This window comes from Mustela erminea, chromosome 18, assembly GCF_009829155.1.
Source record: "Mustela erminea isolate mMusErm1 chromosome 18, mMusErm1.Pri, whole genome shotgun sequence".
Classification (NCBI taxonomy): Eukaryota; Metazoa; Chordata; class Mammalia; order Carnivora; family Mustelidae; genus Mustela; species Mustela erminea.
The window spans coordinates 22,697,697-22,724,931 of record NC_045631.1 but is presented as its reverse complement, the minus strand read 5'-3'; the positions used below and the strand labels follow the sequence as shown (position 1 = coordinate 22,724,931).

Below are 27,235 nucleotides of genomic sequence, written 5' to 3'. Positions count from 1 at the left end.
ATTCTCCAGAGCTAGAAAGCAAAGCATGGATCCATGGTGGTCCTTCCTGGGCTCCAGATAGCTAACAGGGAAGCCATGACATCTCGGGCAGACTGAGACCCAATACTGACATCACAATTCCTGCCATTACCTAACTCCCAACACCGTGAGATGTCTGGTCCACACTATGGTGCCCACGATCCACTGCAGACTTGGAGAAGAGCACATTTTCAATGCTCTAGTTAAGCTGGCATCAAGCTTCTCATCAAGGGGGCTGTAAGCTCAGTGAGAAGAAAATGTGTAATGAAAGTTCAGTTGATATCTTGTCCCCATGTAAGAGGGGATTATTTCTACCGAAAATTTAATAGAAAGTAATTATGACCTGCTTTCCTTGAAGACTGAGAAATGGACATCTCTGATCCTTACCTCCAGCAAGAAGCGAAATGATTTCTGTTAGGAAGACACACAATAATAACAACAAACATAATCCTTAGTCTTTCTTCATGCTCAGAGGTATGTTATAGGAAGATGTATTGTAGTGCAACTAAAATAATAAATATTTTAAATAGTGGCCCAGGAGTCATAAGCAGGGCTTTTTATTTGCACAGAGGCCTATTTTCATGTTTTTGATTCTGGCATGGAAATGTCATCCTCAGATAAGTCAGCTCCCTTTCTGGGCTTCAGGTTCTGCATTTGTGAAGAGGCCCCCTCCGTATCTGGTATGTTGGGAATGTACAAGGCTAAGTTTTTATAGCTCTTTAACAAGAAGTAACCATAATAAAATAACTGCTATTTGTTATGTATAAAGTATTACACTTAGACCCAAAGAAGCAAGGGCACATGTATTCATTTAACCTACATTTACGTATGCCTACTCTGTGCTAGGTGTTGGGATAGAGAAGTGCAATCACTTCTGCCCATAAAGAACCCAAGATAGGGCCCGGATGACAGGCACTAACAAAACAGATACGAGAGTGCACTGGGTACCGAGAGCCACATACTCTCTTGGGGGGACAGCAAAGGATTTTCAGAGGAGGGAACCTTGAGTCGTCATGAAGGACACATTGCCAGGAAGAGAAAGGAGAAAGAAAATGGATGTTTGTGGGTCCAACAGAGAACAGATGCATCATGACTTCAGGGTCCCACATGGGAAAGTACGTGTGGCATTCAGCCAACTCTAACGCCAGAATGAGCCAATGAGGTGATGTGCTTGCAGCAAGAAGACCGTCAAGCAGGCTCCGGTCCCCCTCTGTTGCATGCTGCCCAGCACTGTCTCACTGGCCCCCTGACTTCAGGCCATTCCTTCACCATCCCTGGATCTTGGGTTCTCATCTGTAAGGGCAGAACTGGGCTGAGGTGGCCTGAAATCCCTAACCACCGGCCTCATCTCTAGACCCAAAAGAGCAACGCATCAAGAGCTGTCCCCCTCCGCAAAACATGAGAGCTTTGAAAACTTGAAAGACTCAGCAGCTCTAAACCCACCAACAGAAATAATGACTGCTTCAACAAAATCACATTTACAAAGAAATACAGCCCCACAGAGCTTCCCCTTTGGACGGGGTGTGACTCGAAATTTACAAGAGAAGTTTATAGAGAACCCATTTCATTTATTTGCTTTTTTAAACTTTTTAAAAAAGATTTTATTTATTTATTTGACAGACAGAGATCACAAGTGAGCAGAGAGGCAGGCAGAGAGAGAGGAGGAAGCAGGCTCCCTGCCGAGCAGAGAGCCAGATGCAAGGCTTGATCCCAGGACTCTGGGATCATGACCTGAGCTGAAGGCAGAGGCTTTAACCCATTGATCCACCCAGGCGCCTGTAGAACCCATTTTAGATGGTAGGAAGTGTCTCTTTGGAAGCTGTCCAATGTCCAATTTCACCACCACACTTTCGTGGACATCAGGCTGGGACAGGTGTTGTGACACAGCAGAGGTCACCTCTGTCCCTACTAGCTCTGCTTTTCACTGCTCCATGAAAGCCCCAGGCCCCCAGCCCAGGTCACCAAGGATTCTTTGGCTTGAGGTTTCTGACTCGGTTTCATCATTTTCAACTTCTCCCCATAGCATTTTTCCAAATCGTAGCATTTACATAGACGGGGAAACGGGGTGGTTGGCATCCCACATTAACACGGGGGAAGCCCCGACTCTTCCCTATCAACACTGGGATGCTCTCTAGTGGGATCGGCTGGTCCCTCGCAACCCGACAGATAACCCTGGGCAGCGGCTGCCCCCCACCCCAGTGGGAGACACTGTGGGCCCTTGAAAGAGGCAAAGCCACACTGCTGGTGCTGAGCATGCCCAAAACAACCCCTACTCGTTGCACAGACTGTGCTTCTTTAATCATCGGTCCTTCCCACAGACTTCCTCCAGATCTAGGGGTACCCGGATGTGTTCCTGCTGACCGTTCTTTACAGAACTAGAATCACTTTCCCCTCCCTAAAGATCAGCATCCCCTGTGAAAGTGAACATCTTTTTCCCTTTTAAATTTCAGAACAAAAGGGGTCTTGTTATGTCCCCTTTCCCACTCAACGCAGCTATCCTGCTACCCTTCTGAACCATGGGAGGCTCCTGCACATGACGTCCGGGCTGCCCCTTGCACAGGCCCCCTGACGAGCCTCAGCACTGGCTTACTTTCCTCACCATGGTCAAAGAGACCCCCACTAGAGCAGAGAAGGGAAATCAAAGCAAGTTAAGTCTTAGAAAGCCATCCTGCTACCTCTAGTTACTCTATTAAAGTAATGAGAAAAACCAGAAGTGGAAGTTGAGGAAGCTCGTCCCCAAGAAAGTTTGGCTTTGCGAATGTGAAATGTATACTAAATGGGGCAGGGCAGTAGGGAGGGGGACCCGCTCCTTTTGTCAGCTCCTGGGAGTGGAAGAAAGACGAATGCACATCGGGGAACTTATTCTGGTTCCAAATCCTCGCTCACAGCTCTGCAACAGGTGAAATCAGGCTAAAGCAGATTATGTGAAAACAGAGAGCTGGAACCCAAACTCACATAGGAGAACTGGGTTTTGGTCTCTTCCTGAGAGTGGGCATTTTTAGCAAGGGCTGAAAAGCCGAAAAATCCAAAATCCTGTCTGGAACCTGGAGGGGAGGGGAGGGGAAGGGAGGGGCATGTGGAAGGGAAAGAGGAAGGCAACAAGGGAAGGCTGAACTCGAAATTCACCTGCCCACAGTGTTTCAGAGGTCCACCCTGACCCAAGGTTCCTCCTGAGGTTGCCAGTTGCTGCCCCAGCAATATTTGACCTCTCTGATGAATGTAAGACTCTGCACACATGCTACGCAGTGCCTTTGCTTGTTCTGGAGGTTTTATTCCAGAAGCATCCCAATCTCCTCTCCCTCCCCCATCTACAAGTTCATGTATGAGCAGGTATACACACGCATGCCGACACACGTCTCTGCAACTAAATCAGTTTCATAAAAATCAAAAGCCTAGACAAAAGGCCACCTCCTCCATGAAACCCTTTTGGATCTCGCTTGCTTAGGCAGTCCATTGACCTTCTATGATAGAAGTCATTATAGCCATTTGTGAATATGCTTGATCTCCCCACCAGCTTATAAACTCCTTGAAGGCAAGAGCCTTATCTAATTCATCTCTGATTCCTCACCATGCCCACAGCACCACCTGGCCCAAAGGGGGTCCTTATAAAGTATCTGTGGAATTAATTATTCGCCTTAGCCAAAAGTCTGGGTGGAAAGGGGCTAGGCAGAGTGAGTGGTTTCTCATTGGGTGTCCCCTGTATGCAGGCCTTGGATAAAGCTCTTAAAATACAAAAAGAAAAACGTAGGTCTGCTTTCATGGATCTAAAGGACATAAAAAGATATTGACAAGGAAGTATGGTCAGTGAAGAATGGCAAAGGGGCCAGCCACCCGATCTGGAGCAGGGGCCATCCAGAAGAGCCTTTTAGAGGGGTGACCTTGCGGTTCCACCATCAGAGCTCATATGAACCCTTCCTGGCAGCAGGAGGAATGATTCCCAACAAGCCCCATCCTCTGACGGGCATGGAGACCACAGCACTCCAAAGGAGCCAGCTCTCTGGTACTGCATGGAGGGCAAAGGCAGAAGAAACTCCGGAGAGCATCCGAAACTTCTTGGGGGCTTGATTAATTGCTTTAATTAGCCAGCCTGTAACCATTAAGACAAGTGGCATGGATGGTAATAATGCAAGAATGAGACCCAAGATTAGGTATGAACAACACAGTGCTGGACCCAGTGGCTGGGCCCTGCTCTCTGAAGCTGGTCCTGGAGCCGGAGAAGAGAAATTTGCAGGGCGTGATCAAAGGCGGACCAGTGCTGATTAGCACAGAATGTCTTACCTTGTCAGCACCAGCTCCCAGGGCGAATGAAATGCTTACAAAATGAATGTGCGCCTGGAAAATCTCCAAAGTGGATCTTATTCTTACCCAAATGTTACCCGGTATTTTAATTAACCTGGGCTTATTGTTCTAATTACTGGAGTTTTATACCATGAATTGCTGTTCAAGACTGGTGACGATCAGTAAACACAATTACCGTGTATATTTCCAGCAGTGCTTTGCCCTTAAAATTTTATTTAAAAAATAATAATTAGCAACATAAATCTTTAATTTCTAGTTCACTGGGGCTAACAGACTGAGTAGGATGGAAAGAAGAGCTTTCTTAGAATGTCGAGATCCGGTCTTAATAGCCTCCCGGCATCTGATACCTTAATGGGCTTACTTCACTTTGAGGGATACCAGGTGCAAAAGTTAGAGCTGCGAAACTCTCCCACAATATATCACTAAGTGAGAAAAAAATTACACGTAACAGAATGTAGGTAACAATAGCATTTTTAAATAATAATAAAAAAAACACTGCGTGAATGTGTATGTTTGAGTGCATGTGCTTAAAATACATACGGAAGGCTATTTTCTGCTCCAATCTGTTAGCGCTGGTTAGTTACCCTTGGAGAGCAGGACTGGAGGCACCAGGGAGGTGGGAGGGACTCTCCGTTTTTATTTTATACGCTTCAGTGTTGACGTTGGAATTTTATAATAGAAGTGTTACCTCTGCCATGAACATATTTTGTAAAATCTGAAGATCGCCACTTCTTGAATGAGCCAAGGGCACGGTGGCACAAAGAACCGGGCGCAGGGAGCCCACGGACGCAGGACAGCTGCAGCTATCCCCTCTGTGGTCCTAGACCACTCTCTTTGGTTGTCACAGTGGCATCTTGTAGAACCTGGATCTCTCTTCCTGCCTCCCTGTCTTCGGCTTCGGGATCCTGCTCTGACATCTTGCAATCCCTTCTTAGCTTCTCCATCCTTTCTCTTGGGACACCTGCTGGTTCCCTGATCCCTAGTCCATTTCTGGCTTCACCCTTGGACTCCATCTTGCTGTTTACTTTAATCTCCCAGCGTGAGACTTTTCTAACCACCTGTGCCTCCATCCAGTCACCATCCAGCCGGCCATGCCCTCACCACCTCCCCATCCCCCAGGAATCCTCTCTGTGGGCTCCCGACCCAGTCTGGTGTTTAATCATACATATATTTTTTTAAAGATTTTATTTATTTATTTGACAAATACAGAGACTACAAGTAGGCAGAGAGGCAGGCAGGCAGAGAGAGAGAGGGGGGAAGCAGGTTCCCCACCGAGCAGAGACCCCCCCGCCCCAATGTGGGGCTCGATCCCAGGACCCTGAGATCAAGACCTGAGCCAAAGACAGAGGCTTAACCCACTGAGCCACCCAGGTGCCCCTAATCATACATATGTTTGATTGAACATGACCTTGAAACACAAGCTAATTACTCATTTTTAGGATTCAACTAAAGAAAATGAACCTTACCAGTGCAGAAGAGAAACTGAGGAGGTCAGACAGACTTGAGAACTACTACTTCCAGTGGACTGCCTTCCTGGGAAATTCCTAAGGATGGTTCTTATTTGCTTGATTTTTACCTTATGCCCCATATTGGAACCTAACCCCCACCTAAAATGTAATTCCCAAGAACTACATTTAATGAGATGCGCCTGAAATGAACAAAGGTTTAAATGTCCCTCTCCCCGCCCTTCGTTCGAAGGGTAAGTGATACAATGTGCAGAGGTCCTCCCTTATTCATTTATGCAGAATGTACTGATTCATTCTTAGAAAGCATTCATCCCCCCCACTATGGGCAGGTGGCACACACTTAAGATGCTGAGGTGAAGTAGGTAAGTAGAAGTGAAGTAGATAAGGGTTCCTGCTCGGGACGCCTGGGTGGCTCAGTCGGTTAAGGGTGCTCTGAGCCTTCAGCTCAGGTCAGGATCCCGGGGTCCTGAGATCGAGCTCTGCATCGGGCTCCTTGCTCAAGGGGAACCTGTTTCTCCCTCTCCTCCCAACTTAGTGCTCTCTCTCTCTCTCTCTCTCTCTCTAATAAATAAATAAAATCTTAAAAAAGAAAAAGAAGAAAGGGAAAGGAAAGAAAGGGAAAGGAAAGGAAAGGAAGAAAGAAAGGATCCCTGCTTTCAAAGAGCTCCAAGTCCACCATGTGAACTGATGTGGGGGATACAGAAGGGCAGGAAAAGGATGGTCTAAGCAGAAGGGAGGAGTTGATGCAAAGGCATTATGTATCCTGGGACAGATCAATAGTTTAAGATGCCTAGAGCTTGGAGTGTGCATTGGAGAGTGGTGGCTGGGGACAGCAGGTCCCAGGGTGAAGAGCCCTGAAGGCCTGGCCAAGAAATCTGCTCTGTACTTTGCAGATAACTGAGGGACTTCTGAGAATTAAGAATTAAAAGGAGAAGAGGCATGTTCAGGTCTAGGCTTTAGAACCACCTCTTTGGTGCCAATGGAGATTAGAAAGTCTGACAGAGTAATGCCTGAAAGCGAAATTACCTCATTGGCTTAGATGTTCCCAGAAAAACCCGCATCAGGTTACGTTCTCAGAGAGCGAAGGAGAAGAAAACCGATCCAACTTAGGAAGCACTCCCTCTGTGCCAGACTCCAGGCTGGGTGTCGGACACCTGTCTGCTCTCGCAGAGCACAGAATGGCGCCACTGGAGGGGAAGGCGGTTCGAGGAGCGCCATTTTGCCAGTTAGGCATGGGTAAGGGCATTCGCAAGGTCATGCAGTTAGAAAGCGACCTTAAATTCGAACCTCAGTCAAAGCCAGTACTCTGCCGTGATTTGTTACCTCTCTGGGCTCCCTTTTTCAAGGGTCAGGATGCTAAAGGCCACGGAACACACCAGAGGAAGGTCATTGTGGACACAGCATTCCTTGTGTTGCTTGGGGCCTCAAGGATTTGGGGATACGTCATAAATGCCTCCGGGCTTTGTGATGAATTCCTTTGGAAATGTAATACCAAGGAAAGATTTTCTTTCTTAGAATCATGTGTTTTCTCAGAAGATGAGAATCATTTAATCCATTCTTTTCTCCTCTTGGCTTGTTATCAGGAAGCTCCAACCTTGGCCTCAAATTCAGTGGCTATCTCAGCCAAAGTAATTATGGTATATGCTTTCTCGACCTTTTATATACTTTGGTGGAATTTTTTATTTTATTGTATCCATATATGTTGTTGTACGACGCCTCAGAGCTTCTTGGAATACCAAAGGAGAATACAGAAGAACAATACAAAATGCCAAAACAATACAAGAATACCCGATCTGGTTTTCCTTTTGGCCTTTACTCTAAACAGATCTCAGAATAATTGCTATCGTGGCAAAGCCCATGATTCCTTCTTCCCTGGGTTCCACTTCCGCTCAGCAACATTGCTCTCCATCATGATGTTCTGCAAGTTTCCGGGGTCTACTCTATGTGTTTGTTTAGTCATTCATTTAGTATCCACTAGTTTTCAGACACTGCGTGGATATATACTTTCTCACATCTAAGCTCTCTAATATTCAAGGTAGTTACCATTGTCCCCATTGTACAGGTGGGGAAACTGAGGCACAGAGCACTTAAGTGACTAGCCTGGGGTCACACAGATAGTAAGAAATGGAAATGAGATTGAAATTGATGTCTCTTTGATACCAAAGCCTGTTTACTTTTCCCACTGCTATAGGAGGTCCAATTGCCTTAATCCTTTCGTGAGAGCACAAGATTTTCTGTCTCCTGCAACCTCCCCATCTCCCTATCTGGTTAGCTCCCCTAATTAATAAAAAGAAAAGAAGAAGAAGAAGAAGAAGAAAGATCTGGTGCAGGCTACATAGACAGGACTAAACATCCAGACTGGCTATTTTCCTGACCTAAAGTAAGTGCTTTCAAAGCATAAAAATAGAATCTCTTTTTTCCATTTATCTTTGTCCTTAAGAATCACAGAGCGGGGAACATGTCAGACCCCCTGACTTGTCTATCTCTGTTAAAAAAAAAAAATTAAATCTTTTCCATCAAGCTCTTCTGCTTTTTATGAAGCCCAATAATGAAAACTCAATGTGCAAATCCTAACATCAAATGCATGTTACATAATAAAACCCCACCTCCCAGCCCTCTCCAGAAGGGCAGATTTCAGTGACACATTTCAGAGCTGAAGTAGTAGAAATTCTTCTGTACCCTGATGGCCATTTTACTCGCTCCCTATCCTCCTGGGGGCAGAACTGTAGGCTCTTATCTGGAAGCCACATCTGAAAGAGTCCAAGTTCCTGGAACTAGATCTGCTTAGCCAAAAAGGAACGTGTCCTTGGGAAAGCCCAGCGGTCATAGATAACACTGTGCAGAGAGTCACCTGCGATCCTCCCCCAGCCCCTGGCCTCCCCACCAACAAATGTTTGGGATGTAAAGAAAGAGAAAGGAAGAAGAAGGAAATTAACACTCTCGTGTCTAATAGTGCTGCGTGCTTACTATGCTAGCCTCATTAATCCCCACCAGAGCCTTCCAGCAAGGTGTCAGTGAGGAAACTGAGGGTCCATGGGGAAACACGGCCCAACATCATGACAACTGGCCAACGCCGGGGCCACAGAGCTGAGCCAGCATCTAGCTTCAGAGCTCATTGCCTTTCCTCTTCATGACATTGCCACCCACATCTAACCACAGAGGAGGCAAAGCCTGAATAATCCACAAAGAAAGACACATCTTCAATGAGAGAAGTCCACACAGGAAGGGGTCACCAAGGACAGCTGTCTCCACCTTCTATTTGCCGAAGTCCTGCTAGCAATTCCTCCTTAGAGACTCCTGGGCCAGACCAATCTCTGCCACCATCCCGTGTGGTGTCTTAGGATGGTTCTCTCCCTCTTAGCTATTCTGACCCACATAGAGGCAAGGCTCTCTCTCCCTAGATTCAGCCAGGAAACAATTGGAATACTTCAAACAGCATATGCAATCAGCAAGTGCAAGAGAGAAAATATGGGAGCAGAAAATCCGTCAGCTTCACTGGGAAGGGATTGCTTAACAATTGTCACACAGGAGCCCTCCCATCCAGGTATCCCTAGGTCACAATAACCTGAAGGGTTTTGAGCTCTGGACTTTGTGAAGGAAACCCAGGGATTTGTTGAGAATGATGATGTCTATATTCCTGTGACGAAAAAGGGTATATATTTACTGACAAAGTTATTTCTAAGAAACATCCATACGGTGGATTATGGGACCAGATGATAAAACAAGCAAGAACTCAAAAGAATAACAGTGACCGCCCACCATCGTGGTCCAGGAAACATTTTGAGGCCTGTCAGGTTTCCTCCACAAGTGTGTGGGGCTGGTCTTGCGACACACTGCCTCGGCGGAAGTTCGCTTTAGATCCTCATCTACCAATAATGGAAAGTCCCGAGATTCTGCCTCGTGTTCTCCACGGATTCTTCCTAACGATCTCTAGGGATATATTTATTTCTCTCCAACATGCTAAGAATGCACAGCCCTTGCTGCTCACTGTTCTTCTTGTGGTTCATAGGGCACCCGGGAGAGCCTGATGCACTGGATTTTGCTGACCCAAGTGTTCTGTGTCTGGGTCCTTTCTGATGTCTGCCATGTGATTCCATGTGTAGGCACCATGATGTTTTCTCTACGGTGCGCTGGGGAAGGCATCATGTACTACATTTGTCAGGAAAGCCATTCCCTTCTTACCTTGAAGCCTATGATGAGATGGAATTCCCCCATTAGGTAGAAGTCAGACACTATGACCCTTCCTATGTAGCACCATTAAAAGTCCCTCTAACAACACAGTTCAGAGCATGGTCATTTAAGATCAGCCACTATTCAAAGCTATTACACACTGGTTCATAATAGGTTACATATGCTATTCTCATTTGATTAAAGTTTCAAAGAAATCTACAACGCCCATGTCTGTAGCTCCACATTAGAGATGAAAAAGCAGCAAGTTGAAGAAATGATATGCCTCACCCAATGTCACATATGCACTCCATTACAGAGTTGATATTCCAAGCTGGGTCTTCCACTGCCCGCTCTGTGCTTGACATCAATCCCGAAGACCACTGTGGGGATTGAACCTTACTCTGAAGGCCAAGAGGATCCCCCCATCCCCGCAAAGGGTCTAGAGAAGACCAGCGAAGTGCTTTGCTCTGACAGGAGTGTAGGAAATAGATAAGTATACAAGGATTCCAGAAAATGGGAGTCAGAGCAAGAAGTCAAGAATGATGCCTGAGTTTCTGATGTGGGTGGCTGGGGAGGAGGTGGTGGAGCCATCTGCTGAGATGAGAAACTTAAAGGGAAGATGTTTGGGTGAATAAAAATGTGAGGAGGTCAATGTTAGTCATGCTGAATTTCAGGTGTCTGAAGAGCACCCACAGGATGTACAAAAGAATTACATGCACAGGCCTAGAACTCAGAAGTAAGATCTGGCAGAAGTTGTAGCTTTAGAAGTCATTACTTTGTCCATGAGTTGAAGCTAGAAAAGTATATGGTTGTCCAAAGGAAGTATATGGAATAAGAAGGGGTTGAAGGGGGATAAAGGAAAGCCTAGATATGGTGCTTACGGCAGGAAAGTGTGTCCTGTCTGTATTCAGTGAAAACCTGCAGCTCTCCTCCTGGTCTCTGGGCCGTCTACCACCTCACTCCAACTTGCATTTCACAGTTCTAATAGAGTTGAGCTCCTCAGGCATGGATGAGAAGACATTCTCCCTCCATCTCCCGAACTCCTAGATTCTCTGCCTATAGCAGGGCAAACAGAGTACATGATGACTCAGCAGTTTCCTGCCTGTGAGATAAATGAATGCTCAGAGATGGGGCTGCCTCATCCTCCCATCCTATTATCACTTCCTCCTTGCAAACACACACACACCCAAACAATGGCCACAAGCAACCAGAATAGGAAATATATTATCTAGTAGAAACAACACTGTCTTGGGAGTCAAACAGTCCTGGATTCAAATCTCAGGTTTAATTTGTAACCTCAAGCAAGTTATTTCAACTCCAAGTGTCAGTTCTCCTACCTATGAAAAGGGCTAATCCTATCTGGAGACATAGAAGCAATGGTTGAAAAGATCAGGTGAGCTGTAAGGCAGCCTCTGTGCCCAACTAAGGAAGGGCTGCCTCCCCAATCTCAGACAGAGCCAGAATCATGTAGAGATTCGGAGCTTCATACCACTCCTCCCAAGTCTTTTGAACCCAGAGTGAGTTCTGACAGTTCTGTGTTTACCCATCTGCCTCTCTAACCAGAGGCTGGAAAATCAGGCTCTGTGATTCCCAAGAAAGCTCTAGCTCTTGGACCAGATTAGTAATGCTAAGACAAAAATGCAACATTCCTTTTTAGTCATATATAAAAGGATAAGAAAAGTTTTCCTCCCAGCCCTCAAGCAATCTTGTGTACAAACATCATTGAAATCAGCAGGTGTATGTTCCAAGAGAAGACTGTGTCTCTTGGACTCTTTTGAGTAGTTTTCCCCTTCTGGAAAAACATAAAAAGAGAGAACAGCAGAAGATACAAAGTAAGGATCAAACCCACGCACAACCAGTGTCCAACTTCTTCAGAGGCATTTTTCACGTAGGTTCTAAGCCTGAGGATGAAAGTACAGGCTGTTCTCTCCGATCAACACAAGTCTCTAACCTCTGTCTTTGCTGATGCGCATTGCTCACCTGAATTAAGGAGGCAATGTTAGCACTCAGGGTGGCTCTGAAGGAGAGACGAGGGCGTCTCTAGTCCAAGGTTAATGATGAGCTCAGGTGTACACAAGTCTTAGTGAAACACAAATCCTAGAGATTATCTAGCCCAACAGTGTCATCTTAAAGATGAAGGACCTATTATCAGAGAAGAGCAGTGACTTTCCTAAAGCCACAGGATAAATCAGTGGCAGATTTGAGACACAAACTCAAAGCTTGTGTTCCTGAGTACCACTGTCATTCCAAGCACCACCTGCTTCCCTGGAGCATAAATATCATATCTCACCACCATAGATTGGACATACAAGTGGCTATCACAGGAGTTAAGATATGTTATAGACTTCAGTGGACAACCATCAAACAATGGTATTGCAATAATATAGAGTATTAATATTAGAACAATATAATATACTCTAACAGTAATATAATACACTCTAATTACAGTAATATGCCCTAATAAGTGAGTATAATACTGTAGTAATGTTATACTGTTTCTCAATTTTGGAAAAACTTTTGATTGATAAAGGCATCATCTTGCTTGACTCCATAGAGTGAGGAGGGGTGATGGTATTCTAAGAACAAAACACCATTCAGAGATAGGGATTCCTCACCAATTCTTTATGTAGTACCTACTACACATCCAGCATGTGCTCAACTTTGAAATTACTGTCAAGGATGAAACGTTCCCTAAGATCTTATGGTCTTGCGGGAGAACAGATGTAAGTGCGTACATTGGTATGTGAAGTGATTTGTGTTTATCGAAGTCAATATGATGGTTTTGAGTGTTGTACTCAAAGTTTGGATGTGGAGGGTGCACTTTGTTTTGTGTGGTCAGTGGTGCCATCCTTTGGGGTAAGGACTAGAGAAGGGAGGCAAGGATGCACTGACGGGAACAGAGGAGGAAGGTGATAGCAGTGGCAGCAAAGGTGGTGATGGTGGTAGAGGAGGAGAAGGAGGAAGGTGATGATTTCAATTTGGGACATTCTATGTTCAAGCAGGCCAAGAGACCTCTAAGTAACAAGGATTCTGTAAGGTGAACCAGCTCAGGCTCGCTTCTTATGGGATTTCCTCTCTGCCAGTACTATAGCTCACAGCTCCTCTGTTCTACCATTTGCATCCTGCATTTAAAGAATGCATTGACATTATAATCCACAGATGTCTTTTCTTTGTCTTTGAAAATATCATTTTTTTCTTTTTTTTTTTTTTTACCATTAATTTGATGGAGTTTATGGAGGTAAAAGATACATGACTACAGATAATCCAACATCTTTAACCAGGAGTTTCAAAAGTCAATATCTGAGCAGTAAGACAAGAGGGAAAAGAGGAAGGAAGGAGCCAGATGAGGAAGAAGAAAAGGAGGCAATGGCGGAAAGAGAACTGAGAGAAGCTCTAGGATGTAGCTATAGAACTAGGAGGCAGTGACAATGGAACACAGTCGTGCCACTTCATTATTGCTCATTGCAATGTGGTGAGAATTTGTCAGCCCCGAATCAGTGGGAGCCTTTCAACATACAGAGTAAGTGACTACTACAATGCCAAGCTCCCCCATGACTCAATCAGCTCAAAACTTGTCTGTTTGATAAAGGACATGGAGCTATCACTGAATGGGTTGACCAGTTCACCAAAGCTACCTACTCAATCTTGTTATTCTTCCTACTAAAAAGAACGGCTCTTAAATTATGTAGATGATTCATAATGTCTTGGATGTGTAGGTGGCACTGCCTTTCACCAGAAATAGACCAGCTCAACCAAGTTCTTTGGTATCATATAGGTTAAATCTCTCCATGGAACAAAATTGCTCCCTTTATTTCTTCTATCCTCCTACCTTCCTTTCTTTATCCATTCATCACTCATTCATTTGCTCATTCAACAACACAGAATTATTAGATATCTACAGTATGCCAGCTCCTGGGCCAGGCTCCATAACTAGGGTTTGGTTCATAATCAGGAGGCTGGTGGTGGGGCTGGCTTCAGGCAACACCAGGAGAGGTGTTAAAATAAGGCAACCCAGCAGGGGATTGGAAGTCACAAAGGAAGGGAATTCCAAGATCAAATCCAAATTTGGCAAGAGAAGATGCAGAAGAAAAAGTAAGGATCATAAAAAGCAGAAAATGCCATGAGCAGGATGTAATATACCCACTGCCTAGAACCCAGGCCTCGAATGATGGGAAAGGCCTGCCTCCTCTTGAAGAAGGGGAGGAGGTAGATGAGGGAAAGGAACCATGCATGGTTGTTAAGATTTTGAAGAAACACCATCTCATTAAAAGGAAACATACATTTCGAGATTTCTTAAATAATAAGTCGAAAGCCACTGAGTCCCTCCTTCTCCAATTAGCTTGATTCTCTATCCCAGCCAAGAAATCCCTCTTATTAAAACTAAAGTTCTTTTGTTTAAGATTTCCTGTCTCTTTGGTCTCTTTAGCATTTTAAAGGATGTTTGCCTCCTTGTTACCTGTCTGACTTCCCCTTCATCACCTTGGCATCTGATTAATTGTTACTGTTTTCATTAAGGAGACTCATGTTGATTCTTCTTGCTCTGTGTCTCTCACACACATCCCTTAATTATTCTTTTCCGTGGGAATATTCCTTGGCAATATTGCTTTCCATTCCCACCATTCCCACCATGCTGAGGCTCTCATCAACTCAAGCGGAGAGGATTCCAATTGTCTCCCTGTCTCCCTGCTTCTCACCTCCAATTCCTTCTCCTACCTGTTGAGAAACTAATTCTCTAAAAGCTCCATGTTATTTGTACTCCTCGACTCAAATTTCTTGCAAATGAAACAAAAAACATAACAAAATTCTCATTACTTAAATAATAAAGTACACATCCACATACATACCCACATCCACACACACCAATGTGGCTTCAAGCCTCCTTTGCGCCTTATCTACGTTTACTCACCTTCATGTACAGAGAATCTTCTCTTCTCAGCCTCTGTTTACAGACCTGAGCTACCAAATATATATGAATGAAGCCTGTAAAGATACTTTATTTTCTCAATATTTTCCAGGTATTCTTATTTCCTCTGCCTTGAACTCCATATCTTTCTCCCTCTATTAGACACTGTACTAAAGCAGAAGGAAGGGATACTTATGGGGAGTCCCTGGCTGTGTGACATTGGACAAGTCACAGACTCTCTCTGGGGCACAATTTCCTTTTCTATAAATTAGGCCAAGGAGATTGGACCCATGGATCACTAAAGAGCTTCCAGCTCTTCTCCAAAGTGAAGTCCACATTGGTCTCCCTCACCTGCCCTTCCCACGTGACTCTGTCCTTGATAGAGACTGTCACACCATGGCTTAGAGAATGAGGGTAGCAGGACTCAGGGTACAACCCATCTAGAGCTGCATTTGTGCTATAAGCATGAGAGCTGTGGCTGACAGATCCATAAATGGCTCTTCTATTTCAGAAGGCAATGATACAAATTAGAATGTCTGCCTTAGTTACCTCTGTCCAACAAAAGTGCTAGCATTGTATGTGGGCACCAGACTTCCCCAGAACTTACATGCCACACCAGAACATGAGTCTGCAGGCAGGTTAATGTGCTGGCAGAGTGCAACCCAAGCCTCAGCCTGGAGACAAAAAGAGTCAATGAATGGATAACTCTCAGATATATAAGATATTCAGGGGCGTTTACATGTTCCAAGTATCTCATATACATCATGGCACTTGACCTTCACAAGAAGCAAATGAGGAAAGCAAGTGAGCAAACATATCGTGTGCCAGACCCTGTTGAGGTTGTATAAGATATACCGGTGGACAAGCTTAAGATCCTTTCTTTCATGGAACTGACATCCTAGCAGAGCAGAATCTATTGCACTGAAATGAAAAGGAAAATCCTAAAAAGAGTAGTTAACAACCATCACACGATTATGGGATAAGTACACTGGCAAAAGTTTGATAGTGAACGGTAGCAACCACCATTTATTATTCAACAAATATTTACTGAGTGCTTACTATATGCCAAGTTCTGTGCTAAATGCTTTACATATGTTGTTTTATTTAATCGTTGTGCTAACCCTGCAAAGCAGATATTATTATCTCCATTTTTCAAATGAGGAAATTAAGACTCAAAGAGTTTAAGGAACCTTCCCAATTTCCCCTAGCTGGCTTGCATTGGAGCAGAGGGGAGACAATGGTTAGTCCTGTTTGCAGGAGCAGGGGAAAGCTGCAGAGGTTGGGAGGGGGGTGGAAATGTTGAGTAGGGTCTTAAAACTGAGTACATGTTCACCAAGCCACACAAAAAAGGGGGGGTTTAGATGGGCCAGAGTGAGAAGTGTTGTAGAAGCTAGAATTTCCTGGAATTCGTTATAGAACAAAATAGGAAATATCTATACACCATACTGGGACAAGTAGACAAGGCTGCAGTCTTGAAGAAGCCCCTGAGACTCCCCTGCCCCAAGCCTGTCCTATAACCCCCAAATACTTGCACTTCCTACACCCCACTGTGTGACACAGCGCAAGGGCTGTGAAGGTCTTGCAGTAAGCAGCAGGGAGTCATTGAAGGATTTTAAGCCCAGAATGGCACAGTAGGGACTGGGTTGGAGAGGAAGGAAGTCAGAGGCAAGGCATCCAGTTATGACTGCAACAGGAGGGTAAGCTGTAAGCTGTAGACTAGGAGGGCCCAAACCAAGGTAGTTGCCCTGAGAACGGATCACAGACCATGGGCCGGAGAATGATTGAGGAAGGCAGCACCAGACAGCCTCTAGTGATCGATGGAATGTGGTAGGAGTGATGGCTTAGTTGAGGATAACTCCAAGATTTCTAGGTTGAAAAGGGACTTAGAATTCAAGACTGAAATGTCACTTCCCATGAGTAAAATTCCGGTTCCAAATTTAAAAGGATATAACGTCAATACTTTACAAAGCAGTGCAGACATCTCACATTTCTCTGTATCAATCAATGAGTGAATATGCAAACGGGAAACACATAGACACGCACACATGCACTAGCACGCGCACGCGCGTGCGCGCGCACGCACACACACACGACCCTCCAAAGGGAAGTCTGCATTCAGAAAGTTAGCACATGAGCTGCATCCGTGGAGATACTCTGATTTCTGACACTCCTCGGTAAGCTGGAATTCTGCTATTCCTATTCCTGTCACCTCTTGCACAAGACTTCCAAGTCCTACGGAACAAAACCCTGCAATGCTTCTGATGGAGACATAAACGAGAGAACTGTTTTCTCAAATCGAATTCTATTTCTCCTTTATTGTTTCATCCTCCGGGGGGGAAAAATGTGGTAAAAACTGGTCTTGTCATTGTGTTTCGTTGAAGGCACAGAAAAGAGAAACATTTAAATACCACAAAACTCCCTTTTATAGAACAACTAAACACCCACAACACAGCCCAACTGGCAGGAACGTAATCAATTTGGAATGGTAAGCCACGTGCCGATCCCTGTTTGGCTATCAAGCAAATGACAACAAGGAAGCTTCTGTTCCAGGTGACAGCTGAAACAATGGACCAGAGAGAGTGAAAACCTTGGTTAGCCATACTCTCTCTCCTACAGACATCAGTCATTTTTCTGAATAGCCAGCATTGCCAGGAGTTAAGGATTTATTTTCTCCTTTAAGAACCACAACTTTTTTTTTTTTTTAATGGAACACTTTGGCTAAAACTCCTTCTGAAATATATGCCAGCCTTTCCTGTATTCTTATACAAATTATACAAAACAAAAAATGTGATCGTGGTGATGCGAGGCTATCCTTTTAAGTTCCAACTATTATTTTGGGCTAAAAGACTCAGGACTATTTGAGATATGGAAAGTTTGCCCAACATTAAATGGCATCTTTTTTTTTTTTTTTTTTTTTTTTTAGTCCTTGTTTTTATAGTTGTTTCTGTCTGTTCCTTTGTTGTCAGGCTTTGGCTATACATTCAAGCTATTTGTACTCTTGAATCTCAAGCCTCCTTGCTTCCTTTTAGAACACGCACTACTGAGTGAGAGCCCGAAAAACAATACCCAAGTATGTTACCAAGATTGTATGTACAGTAAGAGTAAGCAGACTCCATAAAGGACAAGGGCTTACTCATGCCTCAACCAGGTGGTAGGACCTTCAGTGCCTAAAAGACTGTAGAGTATAATGGCCGGGGGACATAGGGTGCCAGGAAGAGACAGGATTTGACTTCAGCAAAACCTGACTTTGACCTTCAGTAATTCACATTCACTTGCTCTTTCTCAGCTTCATATTCCTCCCTGGCACAAATAGAAATAATAATATCTCTCTACTTCACTCAGATTACTGTGGGGATTAAATGAGATAATGCATGCAAAGTTCCCAGGCCTACCACATTATTAGCCTCAATCAATTAAGGCTACTATTATTATTACGGATTTTGTGACATGCATTGTGACTGCTCAGACTGCTCAAATGTATTCTTCCTTATCTCCCTGCACTGCCTCTAACCTAGAAATTAGAGTTTTATGGGTGTTAAGACCCAGCAGAATTCCAACCATGGTTAAAGATGAAAGCATGCTTGTCATTGGGGGAAATGCTCAAGCCCTTCACACGGTTCAGATCCAGCCAGGGTCAAATGCGTCAAACCAAGCTGTCCAGCCAGGAGTTTAATCACAAGTCAGAATAAGGTCATCCAGCAGAGACTGGGAACAGAGGATGGAGACACAGCAAGCAGAAAGGATGCAAAGGAAGCCACACGGCAGAGGCAATCCTCGTGCAAAGACCTCTCCTTTATTTGGGGACAGGTTAGCTTCTGAGATACTTTTTATTATGTGTTACTATTTGGTCACCGGACATCTATCACTAAGTCATCACTGGGACTGAGACCAAGGTGGTGGTCCTGGAGGAGCCTGATAATGCGAGACAGGGAGACCCAGGATTCGGAAGCCATGGGGACAATGCCAGATTGGGCAGGGTGCTCACTGTTGTGTGCCCGAGTAGGGAGGCGAGGTTGACTAAGAGGTCCAGGGTTCCAGTGCCCCAAATCCAGTGATATCACTTTCTAGAAAAAGAAAACTTTCTGTTTCTGACGTGCCTTCTTTCCAGGCTTGGTTAAAAGCTTACTTGGGTTGAGTTTGTCTGAAATCTACGTAAGTTTGCCAAAAGAACCTATTTGTTAGGAAACCCTCGTCTCTCCTAGTTCCCCTCTGACCATTTTTCAAGGGTAAAGAGATGTTTTTCTAAAGAGGTGACCAGGTGGGTGTGCCCTTTGTGCTCCGATGTTGGCATTCAACACTATTTCATATCTAACTCAACACACTGGCATCCTTGGCCTCGTCTTTTTTTTTTCTTTTCCTTTTAATGACATCATTTTCCAGTGACATAGTGACCATAGTTTGTTTGGCCATTCTCCTTATTGTTGGGCCTATAAACTTTTCTTAGTTTTGTTTGTTTATTTTCTCCTCTATCATGAAAATCCTCACTGTGAATACCTTTATACTTTTTCTTTGCTTTTAGGTTATTTCCTTAGGGAACACACTAGGGTGTGGAATTGCCCGATGAAAGGGTATGAACTGTTGTTCATACCTGGTTCTTATTACACATCAAGCTTATGAACTTGCCTTTATAACTCCAAGCACTTTCAGAAAACTGTTTTGAATCTAATGTTGTGTGTTAGTGCTGTAGGCTGCAGAGAAATATTAAGTAAGTTTAAACACTGTTGAGCTAAAGAAATATGGATTAGAAAGGAGAAGGCAAGGCTGAGGTCTGAAGGAAGGAAGGAAGGAAGGAAGCAGGGTAGGTTGGAGGGAGAGATTGAGGAGAGAGGGAAGGAGACGGGCAGATCGGCTGAAAACCCTTAGTTTGTAAAGGTGAGTTCCTACTTTGTGGCCATGTGGTAGCTCTCAGCATGCAAGGTCATTTGGAAGTTGAGAGAGGAAATATTTTGTGTGGCCTTCTCGACCTCACTTTGCCCAGCGTGACCCTGATAGCCATGGATGCTTCCCTAAACCTTTCCCAATCACTAGGCTTGTATAGTTTGGGCTCTGCCCAGGATGGCATCACAGGAGCTAGGAAGAACATAACTCCAAATGCACAGCAGAGAGTGAGAACCTAGCTTCTGTTTTCACTTCCTTCATCTCCCCAAAGATCTTTGCATTGCTGTCCACTTTGTTTTTTCTCCTTCTAAACTCCCAATTTTCTGCCTTTCGAATTATTACCAACCCACTGGAGTCAGACCTGGGTTGGAACTCCGGCTCTACACGGTGTGACATATGCTGTGTGACCCTAGGCAGGTGATTTCACCTCTCTGAGCTTCATTTTCTTCATCTGGAAAATGACTTTTAACCCAGTGCCTGATATCTAGCTCAGCGAATGGTTGCCTTATGTGAGTATGGCTGTTTTTGTGGGTTAAGCTATGCTTGAGCCAGCAACAGAGAGAATGGGATTGGAAAGAAAAGGTTTCTATGTCCCCATCTGTACAGTGGGAATAATATTACCCACCTGGGAGAGCTGTCATGAAGAACCATTACATGGTGTACATAAGGGGGCACCTGGGTGGCTCAGTGGGTTAAAACCTCTGCCTTCGGCTCAATGATCTCAGGGTCCTGGGATCGAGCCCCGCATCAGGCTTTCTGCTCAGCAGGGAGCCTGCTTTCCCCTCTCTCTCTGCCTCCCTCTCTGCCTCCTTGTGATCTCTGTCTGTCAAATAGATGGGGGGGCGGGGAGAGTATGTGGTAGGTACTCTGTGCTCTTTTCCTCGCCTCTCCTCCCCTCCCCTTCCCTTATCCTACCTCCCCTGTCTGGCCCTTCTCTTCCTGTCTTCTGTTTAGATAATCACACAGACCCACATGGCTGCCAAAGAATGTACTTAAATCGTTCCCTTTCTGCTCCTCTGGTGGGTGGACAGGCAAGATAAACTAGGAGGAGAGAAACCCGAGGTAGTGGTTTGGTCAGGTCATTTATAAGGGAAAGTGAGTAAACACACCGCTAGTGGCTGAGACAGGGGAAAGCCGTGGCTAGGAGGAAAAGCAGCCTGGATGGAGGCTTTTGACAAATCAACCTAGCCTTAAATCGGAGTCACTGCAGAAGGTCTGTCTACAAGACAGATTCAGAGCTGGTTACTTAGTGCTCCCGAAAGGAGAGGTGAGAGTCAGGGTAGGATTAAGTCATGGCCAAAAACAGTTAAGGAGATAGTCAAGGAATTGTGAATAATATGCCTAATTGTACCTGGGGTTTTATATTTCATTAAATCCTATTTTAACTGCGTGCCTTTCATAATATGAGCGGATGGTAACTACTGGAGAAGGTTATTATGCTTAACAATTTTAATGAGAGTTTTGTTATGTGTATGGGAGGGGAAATTGGGTAGAAAAGTGTGCAAGGTTCCATTGCTCTGTTAACTTTATGGCCGGTGTTACAACCAAGGCTCAGTTATTCAAGCTTAAACCCAGAATAAGCCAATGATAGGTAGGCAAAGCTGGGGGGAGGAGACTAATGACTAAGGTGGTCTGAGCTTAGAAAGGAAGTGTCCCAAGTCAACAAGATGCCACTGGGAACACAAAAGCTCACCGCAGGAGGACATGGATGTGGACATCATGGGCATCATGGATCCGAGCATCCTTAACATGGGACTGTGCTAGCATGGCCTCTGGACTCAGATCCTATCTCCAAGATTCATCCCTGGGGACAGTCACAAAGTTCTCTGGGAGGTGGCGTGAGAATGCAAAGACAAATGGCAAAATTAAGTGGAAAACTGGGAAGGGGTATGGTGAGAACCCTCAGGCCAGTTGAGGGGAGATCCTCCTCTAGACCCTCTCAGTACCCTGTGCTCATCTCTGGCAAAGCATTTATCATGCTTTTAAAATGATCTATTTTTTTACCCATGTCATCCACTAGGCTGTAAGCTGAGGCAGGGGCCGATGTGAACAGATGTCACATTCCCAGTGCTAAAGACAGTGCCTGACATGTTCTTGGGACTCAATAAATATCTGTACGGTTCTCACTTCCAGCCAATGACAACTCACTTAATTAAGAGCTTATACTCTGGAGCCCAAATTCTTAGGTTTCAGTCTAGCCACCATCTGGACAAGGTACTTATTCAATCTTCACCTTGGTTTCGTCTATGTAGAAGAGCTGTACTGGTGGTACATATCTCATAGGAATGCTGTGAGGATTATGTGAGTTAGCACATGTTCATGGAGCACAGCGTCTGACACATGGTGCTCAATCAATGTCAGCTATCGAATATTGTCATCATCACTATCCTCACCATCACCATCACCCTCGTCGGCACCACCATTACCATTACCATTATCATCACCACCATCGTTATCACCAACACCACCTGATCATTGTCACCATCATCAGCAGTATCATCTTCACCATCACCACCATCTCATCATCACCATCACCATGATCAATACTATCATTATCACCACCACCCTCATCATCACCAACAGCACTACCATCATCACCACCACCATCATCACCAACAGCACTACCATCATCACCACCATCATCATCACCAAAACCAGCATCACCAACATCATCACCATCACTGTCATCATCATCATGATCTCCATCATCAGATCAACTTCCCAGTGAACAGGAGCAAGATGCTGGACTCTGTACACCAATTTCTTCTCCAAGTTTAACTACATGGTCATTTTAGATCATGAGGCACTGAAACCCTGTGCTTCTCTCTGTAATATGTTTTATCCACTCTACATATGAGTCACAGAAACTTCTGAATCCCAAGCTGGCTTTGTCTGTCATCCAATGAATGTTTGGACCATCTTCCCAAAACCAACCAGAGCTGTGTGCTCAGGGCACTCAATATGTGTGTGTGTGTGTGTGTGTGTGTGTGATAATTAGTCTAAGTAAATATGACCAAAAAACTAAATCCTATGCAAATATACCTTGTAATGCTTTCCAGAGGCAAATGGAAATATCTTTGCATTACTTACTGTTTGAGATGATCTTCACAAGAGCTTCTGTCTACCAGTGTATCTAGCAAAGAGTTAATGAAAAAAATCTGATAATAAAATGATCAGTTCTGTTTACCACCTTTTCAATAGGACCCTCTGTCCTTATTGGATGGGAGAGCAAGACAATGTGAAATGAGAAGTTGAAGAAAATAACAGAAGTTGGAATGAGGTGTCAGAGGAAGGCAACCATAAAATAACTGAAAATACAGGGGAAAAGTGTGAAGAACATGGACTACAATTACACGAGTAAATGGTATTCACAGAATGCAACCATTTGTGTAAGAAAAGGGGACATATGGAGTCTACACGCACATTAAGTATATTCACGAAGTACCACTAATAGATTATACAACAAATTGATGGCCTTAGTTGCCTCTGGAGAGGAAAAATGGGTGGCTGGGAGAGGGGAACGGGTAAAGGAACTTGCTTACTAGATAGACTCTATCCTTTTGTCCTTTTAGAGCCATGTGAATACTGATTTCAAAGTGGATTTTTAAAAAGATATTTCCTAGAGTGAGCAGAGAGGGAACTGGAAAACTTCCAACAGGAAGTTGGAATTTGGATTCTGGTTCTGCATTTTTCAGTACCAATCAGTATGATTTAGAGCGAGCCTCTCTGCTCTCCCCTCTTCCCCCTCAGCTTCCTCCCCTGAGAGAGAAGGGGTTAAATTAGATTCAATATCTAGCTCCCAGCTTTCAGGATTTGCCAGTCCATGTGGAGCACTGGGTCTTAGCAGAGTTCCCTCCAACCCTCCAGAGCATGAGCCTATCGGTCCGTGAGCCTCTGGGCCTGTCCTTCTAGCCTCTGATCCTTCTCTGGTGGTTGTAGGCCCTCTTCTCCTTAGTGCTTAGTGCTGGTGAAGGATGGGCAACTGCGAGTTTGAATTCCAGTAAAATGAGGGTGGCCAAAAGTGCAAGACATATAGATAGATAGATAGATAGATATCTGGTGAGTCTAAGAAAGAGCCCAGGAAAAGAGAGAACTAGGAGAAGTTAAATGTAATATAAGAATGCTATGCATTGAATGGGAAAAGCAGCGGGCATGCCAAAGCATGGGGAAAGGCAAAATGGACCAGCAACTCCAAAGCCAGCCCCGTGGTGGAGGGTGGGAGGGGTGGGAGGCAAAAGTGTGCAATGGACTAAGACCACCATGGAGAAGTCCTCCTTGCTCTTTTCACCAGTGCAGGAATCTCCATCATGACCACTGGGCATTTGCTCAGGTCCTGTGATATGGCAGCCAGGCCTATGATGGCCACCACAGAGGCCACCAGCAGCATGAACTAAGGAGGTATCCCATAGGACCACTAGGTTTCAGGCAGAGGTTGAAAGAAGAGAAAGGGGAGAGGGAAAAAAAAAAAGGAGAAGAAAGAAGGGGAAAGGAGAAGGAGGCAGAGTGACAGAGAGGCAAGGTCAGTAGAGATGGAAAACCAGATTTGGGTACACAGGTAAACCCACAAAAGCCCACCTGCCCCCTAAGATCAGTGAACCCTAGTACTGAAGGTCATATTGACTCATTACCATGAGCAGCAGAGTCTAAGCAGGGCCACCAGGAACCCATCGTTAGGGAGCCCTCTCTCCACCCACCACGTCCAGTACATCTCAGAGCTAAGAGGGCAAATAAGGATCCACAGCCATCAAAAAGACTAGGGCCAGGAAAGACCGAGGCCAGAGTAAAGGGCTTTGCAGGGCTCGGTGGTCACATTCTAAGGATGTTGACCTCTAGGATACCACTTCAAGGGCAGCAAGTACAGGAGAAACCATTGTAGGATCTGGTCACATTTCTCCTGAGAAGAAAAGACTTACCTCGAAGAATTTGCTAGGTAGGCAGACTGGTGGAACCCCATTCAGCATCGCTGTACTTCAATTCTGTAAAGTATTTTGAATGGTTCCCATGTGCAGAAAAGATCAAACTTAGTTGTGCAGGTCTCTGGAAATAAACTAGGGGAAATGGGAGAAATGAACAAAATGACAGATTCCAAGTCAATGAAAGGAAGAAGCTTCCAACACTGCCAGATGTTCCAGAATAGAACTGGTTCCCGGTGGACTGTTCCTGAAGGGGTGTGTAGGAGGGATTCCTGTAGCAGGAGGGAGCAGGGCTGGGTGGCCCCTCAGTCGCTTTCCGATGTCGAGCAGTAGGGACTAGGGGCAAACAGGAACATCGGGGGCCCCCAGGAAGCCTGATCAAGTCATCAAGTGTCGGCCCCCAAAATTGGATCATAAAAACAGAAGATCACATTGACTTAAATTGACCTCCCCCTCCCAACAAAGTCATCTGATGTGAGGAAGAGCTTATGCTTAGCGGGGGTAGTCACATACCAGAAAGTGTGCTGTCTGGCCAGGAAGGAGGCTTTGCTGTCACTGCACACAAACATCACACAGAAGAAAAGGCCAGCATGCCAGGTGTGGGGCAACAGATGTTTTAGAGATAAACAAGAAAAGGGCGATTTTCTTGAAAGCTTATTATTGGGAAAATCACAATGCTAAATTCTAATTTCTTGGTGGAGAGGTTATATGGGTCAGCTCAGGCACTGCCTCGCAAATCTGTTTTTCTGGCCAAGTGAGGCTGCCAGATCAGGAAAGCTAATTCTCATGTGCTGTCATTCAGCACAGCGCTGAGGGCAGACATGGTATGGGAAAGGGTTTGAGAGCACGGCTGCTGGAGCCACGGCCTGGTTCAAAGGCTGTGTGGCTTAGGGTGAGTAGATCAACCTCTCTGTGCTGAGGATTCTCCTTCATCAAAGTCGAGAAAATAATGATATTTACCTCATATAATTATTTTGAGCATTAAGTACTTAGAACACTTGTTTTTAGTGTAAATAACTTAGAACAGGCCCTAGTGCTTAGAAAGTCGTATATTTATTTTATTTTGTGCTTATTATTACTTATCATTATACTTTTGCAAGAAGCATGGTGGAAAGAGAAAATCTTGGACTTTGGAATGAGTTAGAGTTGAGTTTAATTCCTGCTCTCTGAGCTCTTGGTTCACAAATATAAAAAGAGGACCAAAAATTCCTCCCTTGCAGGGCTGGAGTGAGGAATTAAATACGTTTGCATGCCCAGTTCAATGCATGACATACAGAAATATTCAAGAAATCCTAGTTCCTTTCACTTCCTTCTGTCTCAGTGTGCTTCCTTGTCAGGAAGGTTCCTAGCTTCCTTGTGCTAGGCACTGCGCTAAGAGGTAGGGACACAACTGTGAATGAGGTGTAAATCCCTGTCCTCGAAGGGTTCATGTCCAGAAGGAAAGTCTGGATACACACAGTGACAAGGTACTACAGCAAGGGCCATGACGGGTCCAGTTTCCTGGCAGGTGATGCTTAAGTTGGGGCTTTAAAAAAGAGCAGACTTTGCCGAACTGGTGGAAATACTGGTCCGGGACATCATGGGGGTAGGGAACTCACTACATACATGTGCCACAGAGAGAGCCATCGATCCTGGTGGAGGGTCACTAGCCATCCCTGTGTCTACCTCTGGATTTCTGTGCCAAGACCCCAGGAGCCTCTGCAGGATATCCCGCCTCTCTCTGGGAAAGCAACCCATCTGGAGAATTATCAGGAAAACCAAAGGCACAGAAGACACTCGGGCAACCCAAATCAGCAGGTGTACATTTCAAGAGGGAAACTGCCAGAAAAGAAACAGCCCCCAGCAGCTGAACAGATCAGAAACATAGAATGCCCTAAAGGTTTCTGTAAGACACAGCTCCTTGCCAGCCCAGAGTTAGGACTCTGGAAGACGTTATATGCTTGCCCTGGCCACTTCTTTTGCAACTGTGCTGAGCTCAAAAGGTCATCTCACTTTAGCTGGTATGTGCGGCACAGTGGCAACCCACAAGACCACTAGGACTAGGCTGGGAGCACCAGGGGATGAGCCTCTGGTAAAAGCCCCACAAAACTGGCAGATTCAGAGCCTTCCCCCCAAAGCCAGCAACAGACAGTTCCAAGGACCCGCTGTGCACCACTTACTGCCAGGCAGCTGTGGGAGCAGGATTCCAGGCGGCTGGCCCAGAGAGATAAGGCCATGGGCTGCAGTAGAAAGAGCCAGGGCTTTAGGGACTGGGGTGCCGAATCCCAATCCGTGACTTGCAGGCTGTATGACCTTGGGCATGTATTTGGCCTCTCTAGTCTCACCTGTGAAGTGGAGCTAGCAATACACTATGAGTATGTTTCATCCAGCCTTCAAAACACACAAAAGTGGAATATTACAAAGGTTAAATAAAAATGTCCCAAAGTGCCCACGGGTTAGCGAGAGCCCCTAAGCCTGCCCAGGAGGGAAGGGCGACATCATCAGCCCTCAAACTGTAGGATCCCAGGGGTGAGAATGCAGAGATGAAGACTCCTGTCCTGGGAAGTCACAATCCTCCCTCCTGCCCTTCCAGGAGAGCTGTGCTGGCT

General features: G+C 45.1%; 1 protein-coding gene across 1 annotated transcript in view; it reads left to right on the top strand.

Moving 5' to 3' along the window:
* ASIC2 (acid sensing ion channel subunit 2) overlaps positions 1 to 27,235 on the top strand; it is a 962,947-nt gene that overhangs the window by 682,126 nt on the left and 253,586 nt on the right. The window lies entirely within an intron of this gene.